Genomic DNA, 27096 nt, shown 5'->3' with positions numbered 1-27096 from the left:
TTAGGCAATGGATTTTAAATAATAGCAGCTTTTAAAGGAAAAATGAGCAGAAATGTATATTATATGTGAGCAAAAATATGTGATTTTATACAAACACACACAATATTTCGTGACTTTGCTCTCTTCTGCTTTTCATCATGCAGAGGTGCTCCTGGATTCCTGGGAAGGTGGTGCCAATGTCAGGCTGTTTGACAGAGATTATTATTCTGATACAGAGTAAAGCTGAAAACTTAGAGGCCTATCAGAACATCTCAGCACTCAGACCATGATTTCCTAATTCTCCCTGCATAAATGGAAAATCAAGAGAAAAGAAGAGCAGAGAATAAAAAAGAAAAAAGAAATGAGCACATAGCTCCATTAAAAAAAAGAAGAAGAAGAAGACAAAAATCAAGGGCCAGAGAAAATGATTTTTAATTGTCATTTTTCTTTTTATTCTTTTGTCCTTTTACAGTCTCAGTCGTGTATAGACTAATGAGAAAAAATGAAAATGAGTTTCATTAGACAGACCACTTTTGTTGGACTCAGTCTTGAGTTGATCAAATGAGGCAGCTGAACTGAGACCAAATCTTCCCTGTGATTAGCTCAACTCTTGAAGTAGCCAGGCACCTGTGAGGATACAGGGGAGGAGAGAAGATAATAATTGGTCTCTCGTCTTTTATAATTATGTGTGTTTCAAGTGGATGTGAACTGTGGGGTTTGAGCAGGCTACATAAAAGGGGAAAATTCTAACGTGAACACTTCAGTCATTAACTCTAGTATTCAAAAGGAAAGGAAGATAAAATTTTAAACAATAGGAGACTTGCGAAATAGAAGCCTTAAAATAATAATGTTTACTGAAAATTAGGACAATTGTTCATTAATTTTATATCTTACAGCATCTTCATCATACTAAATAGTTACCATAGCTATCGACTGGATGAGAATGAACTGTTTTGTCTCTTTTTTATACAAAAGCCTCTAAAGTCTCAAAAAAAAAAAAGATAACAATTTCTTCCTTTTTATATTTCACTTTTGAAGTAAAAATGAACAATCAATGAGAAGATTTCAATGGGCTATTTATATGTGTGTGGATCATGAGAGAAATTTAATAAAATGTAAGGTATTACAGAAAACATTCTCTTTTTAAATATAAAACATTTCCAAAGAGTCTGTGACTGTGATGTTCATTCTCCTCTCTTTTTTTTTGAGCTCCTAAGCGGGAATCGATATTTTGCCCATAATTAAAATATACTTTTAACAAATGCATGGGTGAGCGAGAGGTGTGGTTTAACTAGGGATTTGGGATACAGACAGCTTTTCTATTCTTAAGTGGAAAAAATGACTGACTGTTCTCCCAATAAATTACTTTTTTTCCAAGATACTAGAATTAATCATTGTAATCCAACATAAGTAGTAATAATTTATATTTGAAAACATACTTTAATAAAGCAAGATGTTTTTTAAAAAAAGCAAGAAGATATAATGCTACAAAAAAGCAAACAAGAAAGTATAATTCTACCAGACTGTAATCTCCATTAGGACAGGTGATTTGGTTCACTGATGTATTCTGATCACCTAGAACGTTGTCTGGCACACGTTATTGATACTGAATGCTTCATCAAGTACTTGTTGAAAAAATGTAAATATATATTTTCACAACATACCAGTCTTAGTGACCTTGAACTCTACCCACAGGTAGCCTTTATCTACCTGTGGCGTTCTACCAGGTTTGTGTAGGACAGTTATGTAATCTCATCATGGGGATCACCATGTCTAGACAAGAGCCCCTTGGAGGAGTAAATACTGCTAGACCTAGAGCAACACTGACATAAAAACAAAAACAAACAAAACAAAAAACACTTGGTCTTTCTTCTCTTACAGATTGCCACTTCAGAGAGAAAGAGTTCCCACTGCCTGCTTACAGCCAGCCAGTTAGAGGAAAGGCCCTAATTATCTTTCCAAGTTCTGGCACTCAGACTCTCTATTTCTTCTTTTGGCTCCAGACCAAACAAAATGTGAAAAGGGAAAAAAAAAAAAAAAGACAAGAAAAAAATGCAACAGGGCAATAATGTTTTCTGCGTAGCACACAATCATAAAATTACTTCCTTTCTACACAATACTGATATTAACTTTCTTACAGTGATCAAAAGTTTGAGATTTCATACAATGCTTAAATTTATGAATAAAACCCTATTAGCATACTGTGTTTCCTTATTACAACAGAAAGTCTTTCAAAGGAGACATATCCATCTCCAGTTGCAAAATCATGTTATTCTATTGCCAGAGATTAATTTTAAACATATTGAAATGGATATAAAACATTAACTCTGTATTCTGTATGTTCCCCATCAGGGACTACCTTTCTGTTTTGAAATCAGAATTAATGTGTCTTTTCTCTCTCTTTTTGGCCTTCCTTATTCCTCCTCCCGTTATCCCCACTTCTCCCCACACAACTCCTTGAACTTATCTTTTATATTCATCTTTTTCGTTTTCTCTATACATTAATATGCACAAGTTCCCATCTTCCTCCTCACAATGACCTCACTGTTTTTTTTGTTTTGTTCTGTTTTTGTTTTAGCATTTACTACTTCCCTTTTTAACAATAAAGATGTTGGAAAAGATGATATGTGTCTTTCTATTTTTCCACTTCTCCTAAGTGGTAGCTTCTTTAAAGCTATCTCCATTGGTAGGGCAGATCTATATTACTAGAGAAGAAAGACATAAACCTCACCTACTTACATTTATGGAAAAATACAAATATTTCTCTCTTTTCTACTGAACTAGTCACCTAAAATGCCTCAAATCCAAAATTCAGAGCTCACAGCACAGTCTTCTTAGACCTTATTAGATTTTATGAGAGTGACTCTCAATTAGCAAGTGAAAGGGTGCGTAACTTGTAGAGTAAACCCATTCAAATTTCTTGAAATATACAATCATGTAAAATTTTACACCAACCACTGAGCCTTCAACAAGAAAATGTTTACTGAATGGATAAATCAATGAAGTGAGGATGCAGCAAATCATCTTGGCTGAGGTATGGAAAGTGAATTGGAGATTAGACAAGATGGAAGTAATAAGACCAGTTAGGAGATTTTAATAACATTGAGGAGGTAAGTAGTGATTTTTTAAAAGGCAGTGGAAATGGAAAGCAAGGGCTAGGTATATTCTAAAATTAGAATCTCCAGAATCTGTTGCCAGAATGAATTTTGGGCAAGCTTCCAGAGGTTAATAAGGACAGGACTCACGATACCCACTGGTATTCACCTGAAAATAAAGATTGCAAAAAATCATGTGAATATTATTAAAACAAACATGGACTTTTATAAGATTACAAGCCTTAGCATGCATAAGTATGGACTCACTAAATCATCTACTCCCCTAAACATCCTTCTACATACTGACAAGGGTCAATTTTCCTGTGTTGACAAAAAGAGTCAAATTCTAAAACATCTGAAGAGATATATTCTGAGCCAAATATGAGTGACCATGGCCCGTAACACAGCCCCAGGAGATCCTGAGAACATGTGCTGGAGGTGGTCGGGCTACAGCTTGGTTTTATAGGAGGGGTGGGAGGGGCTTTCATGTCATAGGTGGATTCAAAGATTTCAAAGATTTTTCTGATTGGCAAGTGGTTGAAAGAGTTTAAGGAAGGAAGTGTCTGGGTTAAGATAAGATTTTGTGGAGACCAAGATTCTTATTAATTAGGTAAGGCCTCCAAGTAACAGTCTTCAGAAAGAATAGATTGTAAATATTTCTTATCAGACTTATAAAAGGTGCCAGATTCTTAATTTTCTCCTGGATCAGGAAAAAGACATGGCAAGGGGGGAAAAATTTCTGTACAGAACATAGATTTTTCCCCACAAAGACAGCTATAAATATATATTGGGGGTAAAATACTTTCATTTCTTTCAGGGCCTACTAGCTGTCATTTTGGCATTTATTGGTATGAAGAGTCTGCTTTGTTAATCTTAGGGTCTCTTTGTTTTAATGTTAATGCTGGTCAGTTGTGCCTGAATTCTGAAGTGAGAAAGGCATAATGAGTCATGTTCAACCACTCATTCCCATAGTGGCCTGAACTAGTGTTTCAGGTTTATTTTGGAATGCCCTTGGCTAAGAAAAGGGGTTCATTCAGTTGGTTGGGGCACTTTGAATTTTATTTTTGGTTTATACCTGTGTCTTTCTACTTGTTGCTTGTATTTAATGGGCCATACTTCACTATACTTCTTTTGCTCATTAAATTCAAAGTACTCTTTATTTTAATTCTTTCAATGTTACTGACTCCTACTTCAATCATTTCTTCCTGTCAGATCTTCAGAATTTTCATCACATCCTCTTTCTATCATATCCTAACTCTCCTACTCCCTTCCCTTCAGTTTCGCCAGGACACACAACAGTATAATAAAATCAGAGGTCAAGAGAGTATGTTTAATTCATTTGTATTGGTTTTCATGGAATCAATTTATGCTCATGTATTTTAAATTATATATACTATTTCCAAGCTTGCTTTACTTTTTCTTTTTCCTTTTTCTTTTTCACTATCCCTGACCTAGATTCTATGCACCAGCTGTATTCACCTGGAACTCAGATTAAAAGGAAGAATGTGCATTCCCTTCTCCTTTTGTGCCTCAGGTCACAATCTGGAGAATTCCTCTACAGAGAGAAAGGCTGGAAAACATATTTCTAATTCTTAGAAGGAGGTAATTAAATAATTTTCTTTTATGATACTGTCTTTGTTCTCTTCTTGAAAGGAAAGAGCATCTCCTTTATCACTTTAAACAGGGCAAACTAGTATTTCTAACCATCCTCCAAAAGTTAATTAACATGTAAATACTTGTCAGTAAAAGGTAACATTTCAACAATTAGCATATAAATGGGCCAGGGACAATATTCTGCCATAAAGGAGACAGCTTGGAAGATTTTGCCAAATGTATTTGGAAAGAAAAAATATAAAATAAAATAAAGGCTTCATCATTTCCATGCAAACAGTTATGAACTAGAATGTCAGCTGAAGCCTGGGGTAAAGGGAGAACTACCCTGCCTAGATTGAATGAAGTGAAGTTTGCATACACAACATGGTTTTATGTACATGTTTACTCAAGTAGCAATGATGGAAAGTGACTAATTGTTTATGTCCAGAAAAACACATCATGTTTGTTTGATTTTAATGAATACCATCAGCGAAGGAAACAGAAAGCCATAGGTGGGAAAAGAATTTAGGGGCTAATTTTTCCATATTGGCTGTAATGATTAGTACACTCACAAAATTGCACATGCAGGGAATGCTTCTACTCAGCCCTGAATTTGTATTTCAAATGAGGTAATTGTGCACCTAATGATCCGTTTGCACAAGCAATTACCTGATTGGCATATGCCAGGTGAGCTTGTGAGAGATAATAGGGCAAATGTACTTTTTTTTTTTGCTTTGCATCCATGGTATTCTAGTTTGAAAAATAAAATAATTACAGTCATATTACATTTGTGACATTTTTATTGGAATCATGACTTTATGTGTGAATGGAATGCTCAAACTAATGAATGAAAGATCATTAACCCAAAATAAGCATGAAGTGACCACACCACCAAAGATACTTGTTATTTTATATTTATTGTTAAAACTACAACATAGCTAAGTTTATGAGAGACGTCTCAGAATTTCTAATCAGAAAACTTGGCTTAAAATCCCAGGTAGCTGCTATGTTAATTCCAGACATCCAAATTTAAGCAAGTCACTTAAAAATGCCAAATCATAGTTCTTCAAAATGGAGACAATAATCTTGTTTATATGGAAACTAGATGTAGTCGTTACTCATTGCATCCTGCATTAGAAGTGTCAACATTAAGTAAGTCTTAATGATGCCTATGCCAGGTCCAGGTGAACCCTAGGGAACATCTGTTAATCTTGGTCTGCTCAAAATCTGGTCATCTCCTTCACTTGGCCAGGCTGAAAATCTGGACCCCACCTCTCTCACCACCAGGTGACAGGCGATCCAACTAGATTGAAGTCATCCTTGACAGACAGGGTCAGGCTTGATGACAGTTTTCCTACCTTCTTCCAGACCTAAAAAAGTCCCTTCAGGTTAGTTCAGAGTCCAAGGGTTGGGTAAAAACTGGATTTATCTTGTACATTTGAAAAGTAGGCACGTCTTCAAGGCACTTTAGCCTCGGCAGTGTGAATACTGTATGACAGTAGAAAGGATCTGAACATAAGCCTCACGCTACCCTTCTCGGGTGCTGGTCATTTTCTCCCAGCACCCTAGAAAATCAAGTGGTCCAGTGGAACTTGCTATCGTTATGGAAATATCTCACAATCTGCACTGTCAAATATGTTAACCATTAGCCACATGTGGCTATTGAACACTTGAAGTGTAGCTAATGGTAATGAGAACTCAGGAACTGAATTTTTAATTTTACTCAATTTTAATGAATTTAATTTAAGTTTAAAGAGCCACATGAGGCTAATGGCTACCATACTGAACAATGTAGCAAGGAAAAAACAAGACAGTTTATCAAGTAACAACTCAATACTATAGACTGTGAATGTCATCTACTGTCCATAGATGTTTACTACTACCCTTTAAAAATATGTAATGTCAATCCTCCCTTTCCACAGTATCTTTGACAATTTTTTAGCCATTTCTTTGCCTATTCCTGGTCATGATCAATAAGGTAAAAAAGCACAAGGGTCTAAGACTAAAAGAATTACTCTTATTGAAACCCATCCTAAAACCAAACCAAAACAAAACAAAGAAAGAACCAGAAACGCAGAGCTTTTCTAAGGCTTTTGGTGCCTGCCATCTGATTGTTGATGAACATTAGGTATAAGACTGTCATCTAATTGAGATGGAATGTTAATTAATCAGAGTTTGCGACCTACCCGGATATCTAAAATCCTGTATCCTAAAAATCATGACTTTGAAAACACAGATAAAATAATAATAGTAAAATTAATATAGAACCAATAATAGTGAATAATAATTTATTGTTTCAAGCACTACTCTAAGATCATGCTTTATGTAATTCATTCCTCATGACAGCCTTAGGAGATGGTTATTATTGTTTGTCTTATTTCACTGATTGAAGAACTGAGACTTCTAAAGGCCACCTTACTTGTCCAATGTTATAGCAAGAACATGTGGCAGAGCTGAGGTTCAAAGCCGGACCAGTTCGGCACCAGAGCCTACTGCCATAACCACTGTGTGATGTGGTTTTGAACCACATCAAGGTTAAGAATATTCTTGCAAAATTATCATGTTTTAGGTCTCATAGAAAAGCAGAAGTTTCCATGCTAGACAACTACTCTGCTAATGAACCAGTATCAGTGAGTCTGAAACTAGGTAAACTGCTTCATGGGCAATTTGAGAGACGATTGGGACAGAGGAATATCTGGAATCGTCTTTCTCTAAGGCAACAATGATCTCACTTCTTCCTTAAGAGCTGAAATGAACCACTGACTCTAGTTGTATGTGAAGGTTTCTTCCCTGAAATGGACAGTTCAGGATCACCTCAAGGACAAGCACACATTTATGCTTTAGTCTTTTTAGGGTGAGGATCCGAGGCCTATCATGCCCCCTGACGGCCTGCTGACTGGTTTTTTCTTTGAGGTTTGCAATGCTGCCTACATTAGCCTAGCTTTGACAAGTGATTTATAGTACTCTTTGAGATTGCCATTCTTACTCAGGTGTAAATAAAGTGGTAAGATTGTCTCAGAATTGAAAAATGGCAATTTAGTCCAAAATGTAAATATTCAGAATTCTGGCTTCCAAAACTAAGTATGTGAAACAGAGGTGGGAGGTGGAGAGTAGGATGTGGCATTTTTCTCTGATAATACAAAACCTTTCAGAGACACATGTGCACATGTGCACGCACACACAAACACACAGCCCTATGTATAAGACCAGGGCTCTAATATTCATTAAGCTACCCTGAACCTACCTCTTGCCTGTAAAACTTAAGATCAAGTAATCCTTGAATATATCCCCCTTGAATCTAGCCATGCTGTAGCTATTAGCAATTAAGACATTTTAGAGCCACTTTTGAAATAATATAAAGGAACTCATCTGTAGATTTAGAAAAAAAATTAAGTGTAAAATACCACCACAAATAGGGCTATTGGAGAAAGCTAAAAATACTAATTTTTCTGGATAATTCTACATACCAGGACATGATCATATCCAATTAAGATGAGCTCTGTTCAATAATCACTGTGTAATGGGATAGAATCACAGACTAATAGGATTTGTTTAAGGCAAGGACAGAGGAGCTTAATACCTATTAGATGTCTGAAAAAGACCAACTGATATGAAACTGTTTACAGGAACCTAAAGAAAATTAAAATAGCTCTCTGGTTTCTCTGAAGAGTTTTAGTTGAAATTTACAAACTTCAACATTCAGTAATTTTCAGTACTAACTTATCTGAAAATAGAATCAAAAAGAAGAGCTGAATTTGAAGATATAAACTTTTTTTATAAGATCACTGACCCTGGCAGATCAAAGTTTGGTCTGGAGTAGACAGGACAAGATCTTAGAAGGTCACGATGGCCCTGAACATACTGTTTGGCTTCTCAGATAGAGAACTTTCAAAAGGAACTGTGAATGCCTTGTCACGCTTGAACTAGATATTAGTCGGCTAAGCTGAGAATCAAATATGGGAAATTAGTTGCCATTAAAAGATCGCTTCAGGCAGTTCATTTCTCATCAGCCAAGCTGTGCAGGCCTCCTGCTGGGGACAGTGAACATTAGCTTACTAAATACTTCAGTTCATCAGACGCTGCTTTACTCATGGATGGGCCTGGATTTCGGTGATGGGAGAAGGGAAAGCGTAAAGAATGGATACAAAACATAACTGCCAGCACCTATCTGGGTAGAGATTAATTCTCTATGCAATTAAAAATATACTTGCTCATTGACATGTACAGATTTTCACAATTTATTGTTAAAAGGAGAATAAGCTGGTTCTAAAACCATTTTTTACATGATGTTGTCTTCGGGGTGTGTATTTAACCTGAAAGAACAAACAGCACCATCTTTACAGTGGTGACTTTGGGGAGGTATATTTGGGATGACTTTTTATAATTTGTTTTATTCATCCGTATTTTAAATACTTTCAAAATTTTATTCTTTTCAATAATTATAATTTTATAATAAACACCTGAGAGTAAATATAATAATAGACATTAAACAAAAGATTATGTGTATTTCTCTTTCTTCCCCTTGAAATGTTTTATTTCCTTTGGAGGAGCACTCAGCCTGAGTGTCACATGCGGTCAATCCAGAGCGACTTCATCTTGAATAGGAGTTGATAAAATGAGGACCGGACCCGCGGTTCTGCATTCCCGGGAGGCTAGGCATTCTTAGTCACGGGAGGGGATAGGAGCTCACAAGACACAGGTCACAAAAAGTCTGCTGATAAAACAAGGTGCAATAAAGAAGCCAACCAAACCCTGTCAAATACAAGACGACGATGAAAGTGACCTCTGGTTGTCCTCACTGCCCGTTATAATGAATTAGCATGCTAAAAGATACTCCCGCCAGTGCAAAGACAGGTTACAAATGCCATAGCAATGTCCAGAAGTTACCCTATGTGGTCTAAAGGAAGAGAAACCTTCAGTTTCAGGAAATCCTCACTCCTTTCCCAGAAAACTCATGAATAATCCACCCTTTGGATTACTGGCAGAATATGGTCAAGAAATTACCATAAAACTAGCCAATCAGTAGCCCTCGGGGCTGCTCTGTCTATGGAGTAGCCACTTTTTTATTTCTTCACTTTCAATCTCTCTCTCCCTTTTTTTTTTTTTTGATACAAAGTCTCACTCTGCTGCCCAGGCTGGAGTGCAGTGATGAGATCTCAGCTCACTGCAACCTCTGCCTCCCAGGTTCCAGCAATTCTCCTGCCTCAGCCTCCCAAGTAGCTGGAATTACAGATGTCTGTTACCATGCCCAGCTAATTTTTTCATTTTAGTCAACACAGGGTTTCACCATGTTGGCCAGGCTGGTCTTGAACTCCTGACCTCAAGTGATACACCCACCTCAGCCTCCTAAAGTGCTGGGAATACAGATGTGAGCCACCGTGCCCAGCCATTATTATTCCTTTACTTTCTTAATAAACTTGCTTTCACTTTACTCTGTGGACTCACCCTGAATTCTTTCTTGCATGAGATCCAAGAACCCTCTCTTGGGGTCTGGATTGGGACCCCTTTCTGGTAACATGAGGGCCTTCCAAATGCTTGAAGGAAAAAAAATCCAGAGTAAGTATAAATGAACTGTGAATAGAAACTATATCTTAGGGCCTATTCTGTTCTAGCAGCTCTAGAATTATGCTGCATAGGACAACCCTAAAAGTTAACACTCAGCGTCACCTGACATTATCACCAGGCTGTCTCTGTCCTGAGAGTTTGCCCAGGCTCACCTTTGTTCTCCCAGTAAAATTAATTATGTGCTCCAAAATAGTGGGATGTGCCTACTTAGAAGTTTGCATTATATATGGGCAAAAGAATGAATGGGCTCTGGAATCAGATGCTCTGAATTGGAATCACAGTTTCACTGCATAATGGCTGAATGACTTTGGAAAAGCTACTTAGTCACCTCTGGGATTCAAATTATTTATCTATAAAAGGAAAGAGTAAAACCTGTATCATACAATTGCCTCGAGGATTCAATTACATGTTTGTAAAGGCCAGAGAGAGGTCATCGCTGAGTTCTGGTTACTCTAACTTTCCCAGTTTTTCACTTGGTGAAGCAGCAAGAAGACCTTGGATAGGAAAAGGGGCTACAATGGCAGAGTTTCAAACAACATAGGGTGGAGAAAGTGTGTGCAGCCCCCAAACTTAGAGAAGGAGAGAAGAGGAGGAATATAAGAGCAAGTGTCTTTAAAAGTGCGGGCTGTGCCTGATGGATGCCCAGGCAGTACAGAATCTATTCCTGCAAGATTCTCACCCCCCACCCGCTGAGAGGGAGCTTTCCAGAAGTACAAAGCTCTTATGATAGGAGGCAGGGGGCCCAGCTTTGCTACCTGACCTACTTAGCCATATGAGCTGGTAAATGTGCTTGGGATTTCAAGCCAATTTTCTTCTCTTCAAAATGGGGATGTCATCTACTTTGTCTCAAAAAGTTGTCATGAGACTCAAAAATTCTTTATAAAGTGGAAAATACTACTTAACTATTCGTTAGGACTCTGGTTTGCAAGTAAGTGACAGAAACCCAGATCAGATAAGCATAAGCAAAAACGGAAATTTCTCACAGTCAAGTGAGAAACAAAGCTGGAGCCCAGGAACTCTTGGTAAGGTGGCTAACTCGGCCCCTGGTAAGGTGGCTAACTCAGCTCCTGGTAAGGTGGCTAACTCAGCCCCTGGTAAGGTGGCTAACTCAGCTCCTGGTAAGGTGGCTAACTCAGCCCCTGGTATGGTGGCTCACTCAGCCCTTGGTAAGGTGGCTAACTCAGCCCCTGGTAAGGTGGCTAATTCAGCCCCTGGTATGGTGGCTCACTCAGCCCCTGGTATGGTGGCTAACTCAGCCCCTGGTAAGGTGGCTAACTCAACCCCTGGTAAGGTGGCTAACTCACTCATTCCTGGCATTAGCACTAAAAGTACAGGGTCTTGGAAAATCCCTCAGCCATCCCTGGCTACCATCCCTGGCTGCTGTGTCCCTGTGAGGATCTGATTCATTCCTCTCCCCCTGCTGATGTGCTTCTTCCATTTTCTCTGTCCACATGGTTAGAACCACAGTTAAGGGCAGGTTCTAATCTCTAGTTTTGTTACGGCATGGGCCATTTCATTTTTTATTGCCCATGACACAACTATAGTTTAGAATAATCCCATTGTTGAAAGTCTGATACTTTGCTGTTAGGAAATAATCAAAGTTAGAAGCCTGGTGTCTGCATTTTTATAAAAGAAGTCTAATTTAGGAACCATTATAGAGAAAGTTTTTGAACTCATCGGATCATTTATTTTCCTGTGGAACCACTTAAACATAACCCATTATCTCTGAGAAATTATGGTATTCAGGGAGGGCCCTGTTTTTAAGGCACTTTGGGTATTGTCTGCTACCTGGCTTAACAGGAAGTTCTATGAGAGACTCAAAAACCATATGACTCCATGTGGCTATTTTACTTACTGTGTTAACCCTGGTGCTCAAACCCAGTTGGCCAGGTGGATGAACAAGCAAGGTTAATGAAAATGAAAACATGAGAAAGCTAAATGTTGAGATGTGTGCTGCATTCTCTCTAGATCAGAAACTCAGAAAAGGAAGGGAAGTAATGAGGTACACTACTCGGTGAAGACTCAGAGGGGTGGAGAACAGCTATAGCATGGGAAGGGGAGGCCCATCTTTTGTCTTCCCCACTCAGTTTCTGACTCACAGTACTAGAAGACGGAGCATAAAGACCAGTGTATGTAGATAAGGGAATGGGCTTTCACCAGTTGGTATCCACTAGCATACCCTCCCCCTGTGTTTGGAATTCACACTCCCCAAGGATATGGAACAATGATGAGGGAGTCAGGGCTGGGCCTGCTGGGAGGCTTCTCTTCTTACTCACCTCCAGATTTCTTCTATTTGAATGTGTTATTTTGGAGGAAAAAAAAAAAGGTAGATTTTATAAATATTTTCCCCATTATGTGATTAAACTTAATGAAAAACTACAACCAGGCTGGACGTCATTTTCATTGGCTTTCCGAACTCTCTGCCTATTTCCTCTTCTCTAGCTAGCCGGCTCTACCTGTCTTGCACACAGATTTCTACCCTATCCTTCCACTCTGGCAGTCAGCAATGGACCTTAATTGACACATCATTAAAAAACACTCAGGCACCATCTGAACTGGAGTAAGAATAAATTCCAGGCAAAGGGCTCAAGCCAGCCTTCCAGATTTCAGTGTCAGAAAGCCCTCTCAGAGGAGGCAAAGTCATTTTTTCTGTCGTCTTTCTCCAGCATTGCAGCGAATCTAAACAAGCCAAATTGGAATAAATGCTCCATGATGCTACTCACCACCTTGTGTTTTCATAGGGGTGGCTGCCTAACAGTTTACACTGAACTATTTAACACTAGCCCATTTGCTCTGACAGCTCTTTTATTATAGATGACCACCCCAGGCCTTGGGAGGTTCACTTTGTCCAATATTGGTTTCATTTGGGTGTGATCATTTTGTACGGAGTTGTTTACTGAGCAGACTGCTGCTAACCTCCTTCTATCATTGATTGCCTACCAGGAGAACCAGTCCAGCTCAGTTTCCTGGTTCCAAGAAAGAGAATTCAGCAAGATGAGGGTCAAATCACCCCAAACTCTAGATCATCTCTATAAACAGTGTCATATGTGTCCAGGAAAGAGAAGCTTTATTGTTTGTCTTGCACTGTTTTCTGAAGCTGAGAAGACAATTGCTTCCTCGCAAACATGGACAGAATAAATACACTACATTCTGTCCTTTTCACCATCTGCTTCTTGCTTATTTTATTTTAAGCTGCATGACTAAACTTTATTATCTGACGGGTGAAGGTGGGCCCTGCTGTTGCTGTGCTCTACTCCTTGAGGCTTGGAATGAATGCAAAGTTGCAGGGCTGATCTGCAAAGGGGTGAATCAGAAATCAATCGGCCACTGTGCAATTATCACTTGCTGTGTCAAATACGAGACATTAGCATTCTAAGATTCCTTTTGGCAAGATTCACAGCAGGGGGAATGGAGTGATGAAAGGGGAACAACAACAACAAAAACCTTGTTTTGTTTTATTCCTCTAAATATCTATATTTGCATAATATCCCTTCTTTGTGCTTCCCTACAAGTGCTGTGAGGAAGATTCCGTTCCCAAGCTCTGTCTCTTAAACTTCTGAACTTCCTGGGGTTTCTAGTCTCTCTACTGTCTAACTTTCTTATTTCCTAAAATATGTTAAAGCATTCTATCACCTCTATCACGACAAGCCTGCAGACTCCTCAATTCACTTCGACCCCCATTCATTCTGATTTCTTTCACATTTAATCTGATTTCTAGGACAGAAACCAAGGTAAGGCAAGATAGGCCCTCATCTTGAGTACTCGGGTATAAATTTTAAGAGAACATCAAAATCTCAGTAGCCAAGATTAATATTTTAATGCCACATATTTTAACATCTTTTTAATTAAACTTTTATTTTGAGATAATTATTTCATATGCAGTTGTAAGAAATGATACAAAAACATTTCCCCGCACTATCCTTTACCCAATTTCCTCCAGTGGTATGATCCTGCAAAACTAAAGTATCACAACAAGGATATTGACATTGATATAGTCAAGATACAGAACATTTTCATCACTGCAAGTGTTTTTCATATTGCCCTTATAGTCACACCCCCTTTCCTCCCACCCCCACCCTTCTTAGCCCTAGACCATCACTAATCTGTTTCTCATTTCTACAATTGTATCCTGTTGAAAACGTTATCTAAATAGAGTCATACAGTATATAACCTTTGGGATATTTTGGTTGTTTCACTCAGCGTAATTCTCTGGACATTTATTCCGGTTGTCATGTGTATCAGTGTTTTGTTCCTTCTGGCTGCTGAATTGTGTTCCATGGTGCAGATGCGCCGTAGTTTGTTCCTTTTGGTTGCTGAACGGTGTTCTATGGTACAGATGTGCCATAGCTCGTTTGTCCATTCACTTCCGAAGGGACATCTGGATTGTTCCAGTTTAGGGCTATTTACCCATAAAGCTCCTATAAAATCTTCATGTGCATATTTTTGTGTCAATATAGATTTATTTATCTGGAATAAATGTCCAGGAGGGCAATTGCTGGGTCACATGGTTGTTGCTTGTTTTCAAGAACAAGAGTGTACCATTTTACGTTCCCACCAGCAATGTATGAGTGATCCAGTTTAACCACCTTTACCAGCATTTGGCTTTGTCACTATGTTTTTATTTTAGCCATCCTGATATGTGTGTAATGATATTTTATCGTGATCTTAATTTGCATTTTCCTAAAGGCTAATGATGTTTAACATATTTTCATAAGCTTACTTGCCATCTGTGTGTCCTCTTCCAAAAAAAAACTCTTTATATCTTTTGCTCATTTCTAATTGGGTCATTTATTTACTATCGAGTTTTTAGAGTTTATACATATATATATATATTCTAGATACTTGTTTTTTGTTGAGTTTGTGTTTTACAAATGTATATATGTGTATGTGTGCACGTGTATGTGTCGAACCAATTAATTTTTACAATTTTGAAAATATCTTTACATAACTATAAGGAAATGGTAAAATGCAAGATATCTAACTCTTATAGCATGGAAATTAACCACCAATCATAATGGATGCTAGCCTTGAATGACAATTAGGCCCGTTGTTACATGAATCAGCACAAAATCTACCTTACCACTGGAACACATGTAATCCAAATAGAATGCTAAAATGTGCTTTGTGCTTTTACATTATGCAATAGAAATTTCAGACTTAACTGCTGACATTTCCGTCTCAATATTCATCAATGTCATTTATAACTGGTTAGCAGGTATTTGTTGCTGGCTATGTTCAAGAGGCTCATATATATGTAATTAATCAATTAAATCCTTTCTATACATTGACAGGCATTTCTCAAGGACAGACAAATGTGAGAAAGTCATTTATATTTGCTTCAAAATTAGTATACTTTATTGTAATAATTACTTTTATATAATTTGGATATTTGATGTATTATGTCCTTTTACCAATATGGATCCCAATGGACAAACTTGGTTGGTAACTTTAATAAATTCTCTTTAAAATCCTGAGTATTAGCATTCCCTTTTTTTCCAGATGGAAAAATTGATTACCTTGAAAATGGCAGAGCCTGAACCAAAAGCCATGTTGTTGTTGTTTCTACTACAGATCCTGTCCCACTCATCAGGTGTGTAAAGAAGCTCTTCGGAAATGACAAAAACTTATATGAACTTCAGATAAGTTTATTTCTATTAAAATATGAAATATTCTTCTGATATGAAAATGTCCAAGGAAATTGGTTGACGGACTATATCTTTGAATAGATACTCAATTCCAAAAGACATGTAATCAGCTCCAACTGTCAGTTAAAGAACTTTATTGTTCTTTAATGTCCAAATTCTCTTTAGTCTCCAGGCAGAGCTACAGACTTCATTTTTTTCATGTTGAGATTTTAAATTTTTTTCTAAAGAGTGATTTTCCTAAACCAACCAGTCTATTGATTTGTTAGTTTTGCAGAACAGCAAATCTCTTGCTCCATAGGCCAATTTATCTAATAATTATCTAATAACTATCAGACTATATCACTAAGATACTAGTCTGATAGCTAATGTTAGTATTCCCTTTTTTCAGATGGAATAATTGATTACCTGGGAATAGTCTAATTATTAGTAGTCTACATTATTAAGATATTAGTCCAGTGTCCTCAGTATTACTGAGATCATAAGTCGAATCTCGCGTTCTCTGTGAGAATATTTTAGTCGTATTTGAAAAATGAAAACAGGCATGCAATGGGTGCTCTGGAATAGTTCGTTTGCCCTTCACTAGCAGAACATTTTTCTATAATAATCTTAAGGCTAAGTTATTTCCTTTTTGAAAAGTCTCAGGACTCCCAATTGGATGAATTCAAAAACTCTGGACCATTGGGAGACGTTGACTTACTGAAGATGGATGGAAAGCCGAGAGCCTCCAGCCCCAGCACCAAGGGGACACGAGAGAGGAAGTCCTCCTCTCAGCCAAGGCCCAGAAGCCCTAAGAAGAGTCCCAAAATAGCGAAGAAGGGAAAAGCAACTCGTTGAGGGAGAGCCAAGAAGAAAAGTGCTCCAAAAAAGACCGTGGCTGTAAGAACACCTGAGGAAGGGAGCCGGCCAGCACCATCTGGCCCCAGGGGCCCACTGAGCCAGGAGCTTCCTCAGCGTGAGCTGTGGCCAAACCACTGGGTGAGGGGATGCAGTTGGAGGAAAAACTGAGTGATGGGACTCAGCCTGCACAGACTGAAGAGCAAGTGAGTGAGGGGACCCAGCCCAACCCACTGAGTGAGAGGACTGCAACCATCTCCACTCTCTCCTTGAGCAGCCAGTAACTTCCGACCCAGCCCCAAGACCTAGGAGCCGTCAAAGGTCTGAGCCAGAGAACTCACCAACAGAGTGCGCCCCCATGGTGAAAATAAAATGAGTCTGTTGCAAAAAAGAAAGGAAAGAAAGAAAGAAGAAAGAGAGAGAGGCAGGGAGGGAGGGAGGAGGGAGGAAAGGAAGGGAGGGAGGGAGGGAGGAAAGGAAGGGAGGGAGGGAGAGAGGGAGGGAGGGAGGGAGGGAGGGAGGGAGGGAGGAAGGAAGGAAGGAAGGAAGGAAGGAAGGAAGGAAGGAAGGAAGGAAGGAAGGAAGCAAACTCTGCCAGCACTTTCCTTCCCAAAGTCCCCACCACTTCTGACACTATCTTTTTCTCTAGTGTTCTGCTATTGTGGTCTCTGGTGCATGCTTATTTCACAAAATGCCAAGAGTAGATCAATGGATGTCATTCGGGGAAAAAAAGAAAATAGAAGAACAGAAAGTTTACCATTTCTCAATGTTTTCTAAGGTGACATCCTAATAATACACTTTTTATGGCAAAGCATGGGGAGGAACCACATGGGTCAGCCAGGGAGGCTTGCCAAATGATTCCATTAAGTTGGAAATATTCATTTGGTTGAGTGGACATCTGTCAACCTTAATTTGGTTAGGTACAATGCTAATTTTATATTGATGCCAATTTTATGAATTTATTGTTGGTAGAAGACTATAGGCTTACTAATATGGTAAATGTGGCACCAGGATATTCCTCTTTCAACTGTTTTAGTGATTAATGGAAAGAAGCTGTTTAAAGGAAACAAAATAGTCATATAAAATTAGCAACAGGAACCATTTGCACAAATGAGCTAAAAAGTAAAAAGTGGCCAGGCGCAGTGGCTCATGCCTGTAATCCCAGCAGTTTGGGAGGCCAAGGCAAGCAGATCATGAGGTCAGGAGATCAAGACCATCCTGGCCAAGGTAAAAACCTGTCTCTACTAAAATACAAAAAATTGGCCAGGTGTGGTGGCGCGCACCTGTAGTCACAGCTACTCAGGAGGCTGAGGCAGGGGAATCGCTTGAATCTGGGAGACAGAGGTTGCAGTGAGTCAAGATCACACCAGTGCACTCCAGCCTGGTGAAAAGAGCAAGACTCCGTTTCAAAAAAAAAAAAAAAGTAAAAAGTGTACAGAGGAATAAAAAAGAATAAAAAGATTTGGGAGGCCAAGGCGGGTGGATCACCTCAGGTCAGGAGTTCGAGACCAGCCTGGCCAACAAGGTGAAACCCCATCTCTACTAAAAATACAAAAATTAGCTAGGCATGGTGGTGGGCACCTGTAATCCCAAATACTCAGGAGGCTGAGGCATGAGAATTGTTTGAACCCAGGAGGCGAAGCTTGCTGTGAGCCAAGATAGTGCCACTGCACTTCAGCCTGGATAATAGAATGAGACTCTGTCTCAAAAAAAAAAAGAGCAAAAAGAGAAGACTTGGTACTGACATCTGTAAGCAGAAAAGAAAAAGAAGAGAGCCAAATGGATAAATACACAAAATATGCTAAAAAAGGAATGGAATGCATGATCAACAGAGGGTCACAAAAAGTTTTCAGAAGGAAACTAAAAGAAACAACAGCTTTCATATTTAACCTGGAGAAAGTTATTGGTGATTCTAGAGAGCACACTTGTGTTTGTTAGTGAAGAGACCTAAGGCATTGCAGGTAATACCGAGGAAATAGGGGCAGCTGGTAGAGCTGTAGCAAGTAATCAGTTATCTACATTTGGAGGTGTCTATTAAGAGGAAAGTTCCCAGGGGAACATGGTAGGACATAAACCATTCTATCCTCATATGCTTCCAGGGGTATGGCCAATGTCCCTTCTTTCTCTTGAGCTCCTGTAGTTTATCCATCTGTGACCCTCATTTGGCACTTAGGGCCTGCTGGCTTGTATTGTTCTTTATTTCTTTAGGAGCTGGTCTATTTCCAAAAGAGCCTGTGAGCTCTTTAACAATTGCTTTATATTGTCTGCCACAATGCCTTGCACATAATGTTAGTGATAGCAATAGTTGTAGAGGTAGCAGTAGGAAAAGTAGTAACAGAAAGAGCTGTTACTATGACTGTGCTAAGTACTTTATATGTCTTGTTTTATTTAATCCTCCTCCTGGGGTAGCTACTATTATTCTCTTTCAGTATCTCCAGTGTAAAAGTGAGGACACTGAAGCTCTGAGAAATTCAATACCTTGGTTCTACTCAGCTTATAGGTGGCAGGGCTGGGATTCAAATCCAAATCTCAGTTGCCAAAGTTTGACAAGAAAGATTTGGTACACACTATCAATCTCACTTTTTTTTTTACTAACATAAAATTTTAAACAACAATGTTTTATCAACATACTCAGTGCAATAAGTTGTTTTATGTCTCTTACTGGAATTTTGAGTTATTCTGGCTTTTATGATTTGTCACCAGAAGCATAATGGTTTATGTCTGGGAGAAGCCTGAGGCCATGGTGGCTCTGGTGGGCATGGGGGTCTGAAAAGCACTGGGTCTCTGACCAGAAAGATAGAAAAATAGCACAGGAAACATTGTCTTTCAAATAAGCGACTCACAGAAAAAGAGCCAGATAGCTCTGCCAGGTGAAATATAGATACCTGGCTAATTTGAATTTCAGATAAACAAGTTTTTCAATATAAGTATGTCCCAAATTTTGCAAGGAATATACTATTAAAACATTCTTCATTTAAAAATCTGAAATCCAAATTTAACTGGAATCCTGCATTTTTACATACTGAATCTGGCAACCCCAAGGCCACAACACATTCTCCCATCTTTTGATGTACTGAGGAAGTACGGGTCTGAGCCATAAACCACCAAGGGAGAAAGGAACTTTTCTGTCATTCTTCTGCAAATCAGTCCTGTTGCCTAATATAGACTTTACCAACTTAAAAGAATTAGAAGTTTTGTTTGGTTTTAATTCTGAATCACATTCATTCAAAATGCAGAAAATCATTTAACTGAAAAATGCTCTTAAATTCTTTGTACTTCTCTCTCTGTGTGTCTGTCTGTCTGTCTGACTGTCTCTCTCGCTCTCTCTCTCTCACACACACACAAACTTAGAAAACAATGATTTGAACCCCTTTCTTGCAATAACTGATTTTACCAACTTTATGGATTCTGCAAGGCAAACCGCAAGAATCAGAATTCTAATTTCCTATATTCATTCACAATCCCCAGAGTCATTCTCTCTTTTCCCTCAGATATTAGTTCTCTGCAGGAAACCACAGGGCATTGAACTGAGAAAGAACTTTGGATGAATGCCTCTAGGAGTGGATGATCTCAATCTGTTCATTCGTGGGTCAATAAAAAAATCTGTCTGTACCTGAATTAGTCAGACAATCATATTTCTGATGCTCCACCTGATTGAATTTGTGCTAAAACTTAAAGTATTAGTCCCTGACCTAGCCTAGCTGGTTCAGTCAGCACCCAGGCACCTAGGCATCCTGGTAAGATCTGGGGAGCTCTGGTATTTATTTCAAATGGAGTTAGGTAACTGCTTGATTTCCAGGGGCTGAAGTTCTTACAGAAGGTGAACTTGGACTCACTTTCCTTTCTTCTCTCTTATTGCCCCTCACCTTCTATTTTTCCCCTACCATCCTACTTTACTCTGAACATTCAATGACCTGGATGAGGACTGATATGGTTTGGCCGTGTCCTCACCCAAATCTCATCTTGAACTGTAATCCCCATAATGCCTATGTGTCATGGGAGGGACCCAGTAGGAGGTAATTGAATCATGGGAGCAGTTTTCCCCATGCTATTCTTGTGATAGTGAGTTCTCATGACATACGATGGTTTTATAAGTGTCTGGCATTTCCCCTCTTGGCACTCATTCTCTCTCCTGCTGCTTTGTGAAGAGGCACCTTCCACCATGATAGTAAGTTTCCTGAGGCCTCCCTGGTCCATGCAGAACTGTGAGTCAATTAAACCTCTTTTCTTTATAAATTACCCAGTCTCAAGTATTTCTTCATAATAGTGTGAGAACAGACTAATACAGGGACATTGCAGTTCCATTCCAAGAATCAAAGGAAAAGTTTCTCTCATAATGGGAAAGACATTCTAGACCAAATACTCCTATCATAGCATCACTGAGAGGCACAAGGAAGCAGACACTGGTAGTCCATATTTCTTTAATTCACCAGAAAGTGTCTTCCCTTCCTTCTACATTTCTTAAAATTTAAGAGTAAATTATTCACTTAATATCTGAAAGGTAACTACTTAGTGCTAGCATTACAGAGGGCATGCTTTCCTTCCAAAGTTCTCCATTTTGTCAATCTAAATTGCTCATGATGAGTTATTTTCCTAATCATAACGTGAGTTCTTTGTACTTCTTTATCTGTTATCAGTCCACAATTATCCTACTGAAAATAAAGTGATTCCCATCTGATGAAACCAGGTTTTAGAAGAAACACTCTAAGACAGCAGCCAAATATCTTTGGGATCAGATGGCTCTACTATATCTACAGTATCACCAGAAAATGTGAAATATATTGTCATTTCTATTGGCTATTTATTTTAAAGAAAAAAAGTAAAAAACAACAGTTTTTACAAAAATGGCCAGAAGACCTTGAAACTCTGAAAACAAATACCTACCTAAGTAGTAAAATAATGTTGACTGAATTTCAGAAAAGACCACTTGCCTGTGATGAATGGCAATGATTCTAAATGTGGATGTATGTGAACATAACATTTGCTTTTAAGATGCTTTTGTCCTCACTCAATTTTATTGTTTTGAAATGAAGTTCTGCTGCTATCTAGGTTATAAGGTTGGCAAAATGATTTATTTTGAAACAAACCAAGAATTTACTTTGAAAAAGTAGTAGTGTGCAGAGATTACTTTGTATTTCAATTTTCTGATTGCCAACAATCAATTTAAATGTTCCCCGGAGTTATTTGCAGTACTGAAAATTTAAAGACAAATCAAAGAGGTGGGATAGTTAGTGCCAAGGCCCATGTGTCTGACAGTAGCTTCTTCTCTAACATGGTTTAAAACATTCCAGATTCCAGGAATTTCACAGGAATATGTGAGCAATATTAGGAATGTCATGGATTCTGAGCATGAAATTTGTCTTTGACTTACATGTCTTTTTTTATCATACACTGAATAAATTTGGTATTATTTTCTCCTACAAATTAGCTGTAACTTCTGTTTCACTCTACATTCCTGAGGGCGGTGGGGAGGGAGGCAGAGGGAAACATGGTGTGAGACACTACAGGATCCTTGGGTATTCCATCGGGAGAAGACTTCCTCTCTAATGTCCAGCAGCTGATCACTTAGCTTGTGGATGACTTTGGACTGCCTGTCTGCAACAGCATCTGTTTTGAGATTATAAAATTCTCGTTAACATTTCCACTAGAACAAATGAGGAAAGGTGCCAAAATGGAATAAAATAGTGAATGCTTCTTTCTTTTAAAGAGCAAATAACTGGGTACAGTAAAGACTGTAAAATAACATTATTGTGTGGATTTTTTTCACTGATATTTTTATTTGAAAAACCACAACTGAACAACTAGCATGAATGAATGATGCTAGGTGCAATAAAGAATATAATGGTGAAATTGATACAGAGATGAAACAAAAAAATGGCTTCATAGCCTGGATGTAACCTGCTCACACAGATAATTTGGAGTCAACACTTTCAGCCTTATGTGATGAGCGCTTTCATGATCTCTGTGTGTCTGTAAGTGGGTATGTATATTATGTGTGCATTTGAGTGTGTGTCTAAAAGTGTCTTTGTGTTGTGTCTATGTTCAAGCCGGGCCTCAAATCAATTGCTCTGGTTTTATGCCTTCAGCTTAGATTACCTGAAGGAGCTGGAGCCCATCTCAGGTGGTATTTCCATTGCCTACCCTCAGGAACTCTTTGCAGTGAAGTAAATAGGAAGTAATGTGTTGCAGCATTCTCCATAACCCCCACCATCTCCAACATTTACAACTAATGCTGTTACAAGAAGTGATGTGAATAAACATACAAGTTGCTGAATTATTTATATATCATTTCTATGAACTCCGTGAGATATATTTTGTAAATTACAAATAGTTTCCAAAAGCCAAAAATCATTTAGACTAATTGGTATGTTATACAATCTAACTGTGTAATTGATTTTTAAATGAATTGGTCCCTAAGTGAGTTTTGAGTATCCTATAATAATTGGTTTCTAATAAATGGTATAAAATGAGTGATTAATGCATTTACATAGAAAGCAGCTGATCGGTCTTTAGTCCAACTGAAAGATCAGTACATTGGTGCAAAAAGTCCACTAGAGAGCTAAGCATGACTTACATCAGCATGTCATAATTACAAACTAGAAATTGTTGACTGTAATGAAAAATGTCCATCATCCACTCATTGATCATAAAAGTAGTTTAATAAGAGATATTTACTTTAGACATAAGTTTTACTTAATTGTGTATTGTGAGGATTGAGAGATTCTAAATATTTAGGTTCCTAGTGATAATTTCAGTGATGAATGAAGAGATAGCAGTTTCCCTTACAACAGAAAAATGTTAGAAGAAGGCATTTTAAAAAACATATTAAATGATGGGTGTGTTGGGGTTATTTTTCAAGCTGATTGGGAAGGACACTCTCTCTTTTAAGAAGAGATATATGACTGCCTATAGGAGACCTCATGGTCACTTGCCAAATATTAATGTTCAGCACTTAGTATCTCTGGCTCAGACCCAGTCTTAGCATCTCAGGATCTGTTAAGTTTTTCCTTCTTCTAAAAGGCAATTGGAACTTGAGAGGAATTCTGACTTCCTTTGTGCAAATGGATACTGCAAGCCAGAAAACACAGAAACACAAGGAACTATGGCATACTTACATTTATTATGTAAATAATACTTATATATTATTTGCTACTGTTTATTCACAAATGTCAAAATGCCATATAATTTGCAGAGAACATGTGTAATTGGTTATCCCTGTAAAACCAATTCCCTCCACCTTTGAGTACTAGACTGCAGTTTCCTTTAGAGGGCATTCCCTCCATCCCTTTGGATACAGCTTTGTGGTACTCTTGTCAGTCAAGGAATCCTGTTCCTTCCTTATCAAAGCAACAGGCAGGTGACTCAATTTTGTCTCTGAAATATAAATCTGAATGGCAGAGAATTAACATGTTTGCACGTGACTCAATCCTGCAATGGTTCCTGGAGAAGACCATCAAGTGATTGTGCAGTGATGTTCCTGAGCCCTTAGAAGCTGCCTGGCTCCTGCCCTTTCATGCTTGATTTTCAGCCTCTGCTTTGATCCTAAAACTTTTTCATCATCTTTTAACAAATTGCCTTTTTTTTTAAGTTAACTAAATTCTGCTTTCTGCTGCTTATATCCAAAAACTGCGACTGACAAAATGCTCTTACTTTTTGCTTATGGAGTTGAAGAATATATAGAAAAAAACAACCCTAATGTTTAGTAACTTGTCTGAGGGTACATAACCAATCGCTGGCCTGAGAGTAAAAGAGCGTAATATCCAGATTCATACCATAAGTGGTATCATTCTTTTCAAATATTGCATTCTTTACTCCAGTGTAATCTACCAAGAATTGGTACCGCTAGTGAGCTTCACGAATTCCAAGACTATTTTCAACCAGTGATCATTTCTTTTTGTGGCATTGGTTGCTATTTTTTTTCATATTAGATTATAAGCTTTTTCAGGGTTCCTGTGCTTTCTGAAAGTGAGTTTACTTCCCCCTAAATCTTCGCTCTGATAGCTGTTATATTTAATCTTCCTAAAATGCTGTTGTCAGGAGGTGGAAGAACCAGGGTGAGGGAACTTCTTTCTCAAGGATCCACATTATCTACTCACTTTTTGTTTCACCTTCATTTTCTTCCTCCCCAGTATAGTATAAATGGTTTCAAGTCTTGGAAGTTGAGAAGGAAATATGCATGCTAAGTCTTGCTTTGCCCTATCAGATATTCACTCAGAATTATGTTTAAGTGCATAAATCCTCCCTATTTGCTTGAGACTTAAGATTCTGAAACTTGTAAGCCAAGCAGCCAGGGTGAGCACTAAATATACATTAGTTAACATTTCAAAGTATTGCCTGACCATGTTACAATGAATTTTTATTGTTCAGGAGGCCAAAATTCATTATGTGGAAATTCATATTTTGGTTCTGTCTGATTAACCTTATTCCTAATCAAACACTTAAAGGAAACTAAGGATTTATTGGGTTGTGTTTCTGGGAGATAAAAATGTCTCTACTAGGGTTTGTCTGTTCCATCTAAACCTGATGTCCCCTGATGTGAAAAAGATCTCATCATGGAAGGAGTACAAAATTTTATGGGGTAAAGCCCGGTGTGGTGGCATGTGCCCATATTCCCAGCTATTCAGGGGGCTGAGGCAGGATCCCTTGAGGCCAGGAGTTCAAGTCCAGCCTGGACTAGTGTGACTTTATCTTTTAAAAAATAATAATAAAAATATTTTAAAGGGGGTGCCTTCTTAGTTATATTCTTTATAAAGGAGAATCTTTACTAACCTATGCATGAATTATCATGAATAGAGAAAATGGATTTTTACAGGCTTTTTAGAGGAACAGAATCAACAACAGTCAAATACAAGCCAATCCTGTCAATGTAAGCCAAACCTCTGGCAAAGGACCTCTGTGGCACAAGGTTTTTGTGTTTCTTCACAGTAAATTTCTTTTCCTAACTATATTCAGCTTATTCTTATTATTTGATGTTTGAACACTGACCACTGGGACTAAAGAGAGATGAACCAGAGCGTCAAGGGGAATTAATGCTGGGTTTACAATTTTGACCAAAAATGATGAGCTTGCACATGTGTAATGGGAAGACAAGCTGTAATCCCCTTGATAACCCCTCAAAATGTCTGGTATATAAAACTTCTCCTATACAGTGAGGTCTTGGCTGAGACTGAGCCAGAAACTCCCTGCCTCTGATATGCTGTTTTTCAATAATATTGGCTCTTAGAAAAGAAGAACATTAAACTCAGAGAATAGATATCTGAGTTTTCATCTCAACTTCAACATTTACTTTCTAATGGATTTAAACTAAGAAACTTTCATCCTACCTCTTTCAAATGATTGGTTTGAGAATCAGATACCATAGTGTACTTGAGATGGCTTTGTAAAGCACAATGGACCAAACTAATGTAAATTATAATTTTCTTATTTATCTAGATATTATTTAAATAAATTTGAAACTGAAATTTCGTGAAGTTTCATGAGGAGATAGGTCCTTAAATGCCTAATAAATGCCATCAAAACAATGACATTTGACAGTAATATTCAGTAAAGGCCACATAGAAACTGTGCTTATAAAACTCTTCACTGGTCAAAAGATACAATGTAAATAGAATTTCTATTAATATAATGTTTAGGGATACTGATGTTACAGTAACAAGTCTGTGAACACAGGTAATTAGCATCAGCTGAGAGGAAAACCTAGTTTCCAAGGCAATTTTTATTCCATGCTCATTTTAAGCTTCATTCTACTTGTCAGAGTTTAGGAAAACAAATAATTCAAATATAATGTTTGTCTTACAGTTTTGTAATACCCGATGATGTTATAGATCTCTTAAAAATTAAATCAAAGAAACATTAACTTCAACCAAGTAAAATATTATAAAATAAATTAATACAAATTAGCACTGTTTGGGGCAGAAGGTCCTGGGAGAGAGGCACCCCACTCAGCACAGGAAGGAAAAGCTATGCACTTCTTTTCCCTATGGGTAATAGAGCTTTGGCAGATCAAAGACATTGAATAAAATAGCTTTAACTCTATAGTGAATTATTTACTTGGTAAAGAGGAAACCCAGGACCTGACAACAGTATGGGTGATGGTTTTCATGTGACCAATCAGATGAGCACTCTCCTACTCAGTCCTGCAGAAGATGAAGAAACTTTCCAATCAGCAATGGCTCAAGAATAAGCAGAGCATGCATCAAAACTGATGATCAATGTGCTGAGACCTAGTACTACACTGGCCACAAGTAACAGGATCATAGAGATCCCCAAGCCCTGAATGGTCTTTCACTTCCAATTCTCATCACACGTATCCTTAAAATAAGTCTGCTTTTCCTTACAGTGGCTTATGTGAATCCCAGATCATGGCGACCAAGATAAATAAAACT

General features: G+C 38.1%; 1 long non-coding RNA gene across 1 annotated transcript in view; it reads right to left on the bottom strand.

Annotated features, from left to right (window-relative positions):
• Nucleotides 1–404: 404 nt before the first annotated feature.
• Nucleotides 405–27096, bottom strand: part of LOC103788553 (uncharacterized) — a 204857-nt gene continuing 178165 nt past the window's right edge. Inside the window, exon 9 of the long non-coding RNA XR_004735151.3 lies at nucleotides 405–606. This is a non-coding gene — a long non-coding RNA (uncharacterized LOC103788553). The remainder of the gene's footprint in view (nucleotides 607–27096) is intronic.

This window comes from Callithrix jacchus, chromosome 16 (assembly GCF_049354715.1).
Source record: "Callithrix jacchus isolate 240 chromosome 16, calJac240_pri, whole genome shotgun sequence".
NCBI lineage: Eukaryota > Metazoa > Chordata > Mammalia > Primates > Cebidae > Callithrix > Callithrix jacchus.
The sequence above is the reverse complement of the archived record's forward strand: the minus strand, read 5'-3'. Positions and strand labels throughout refer to the sequence as shown.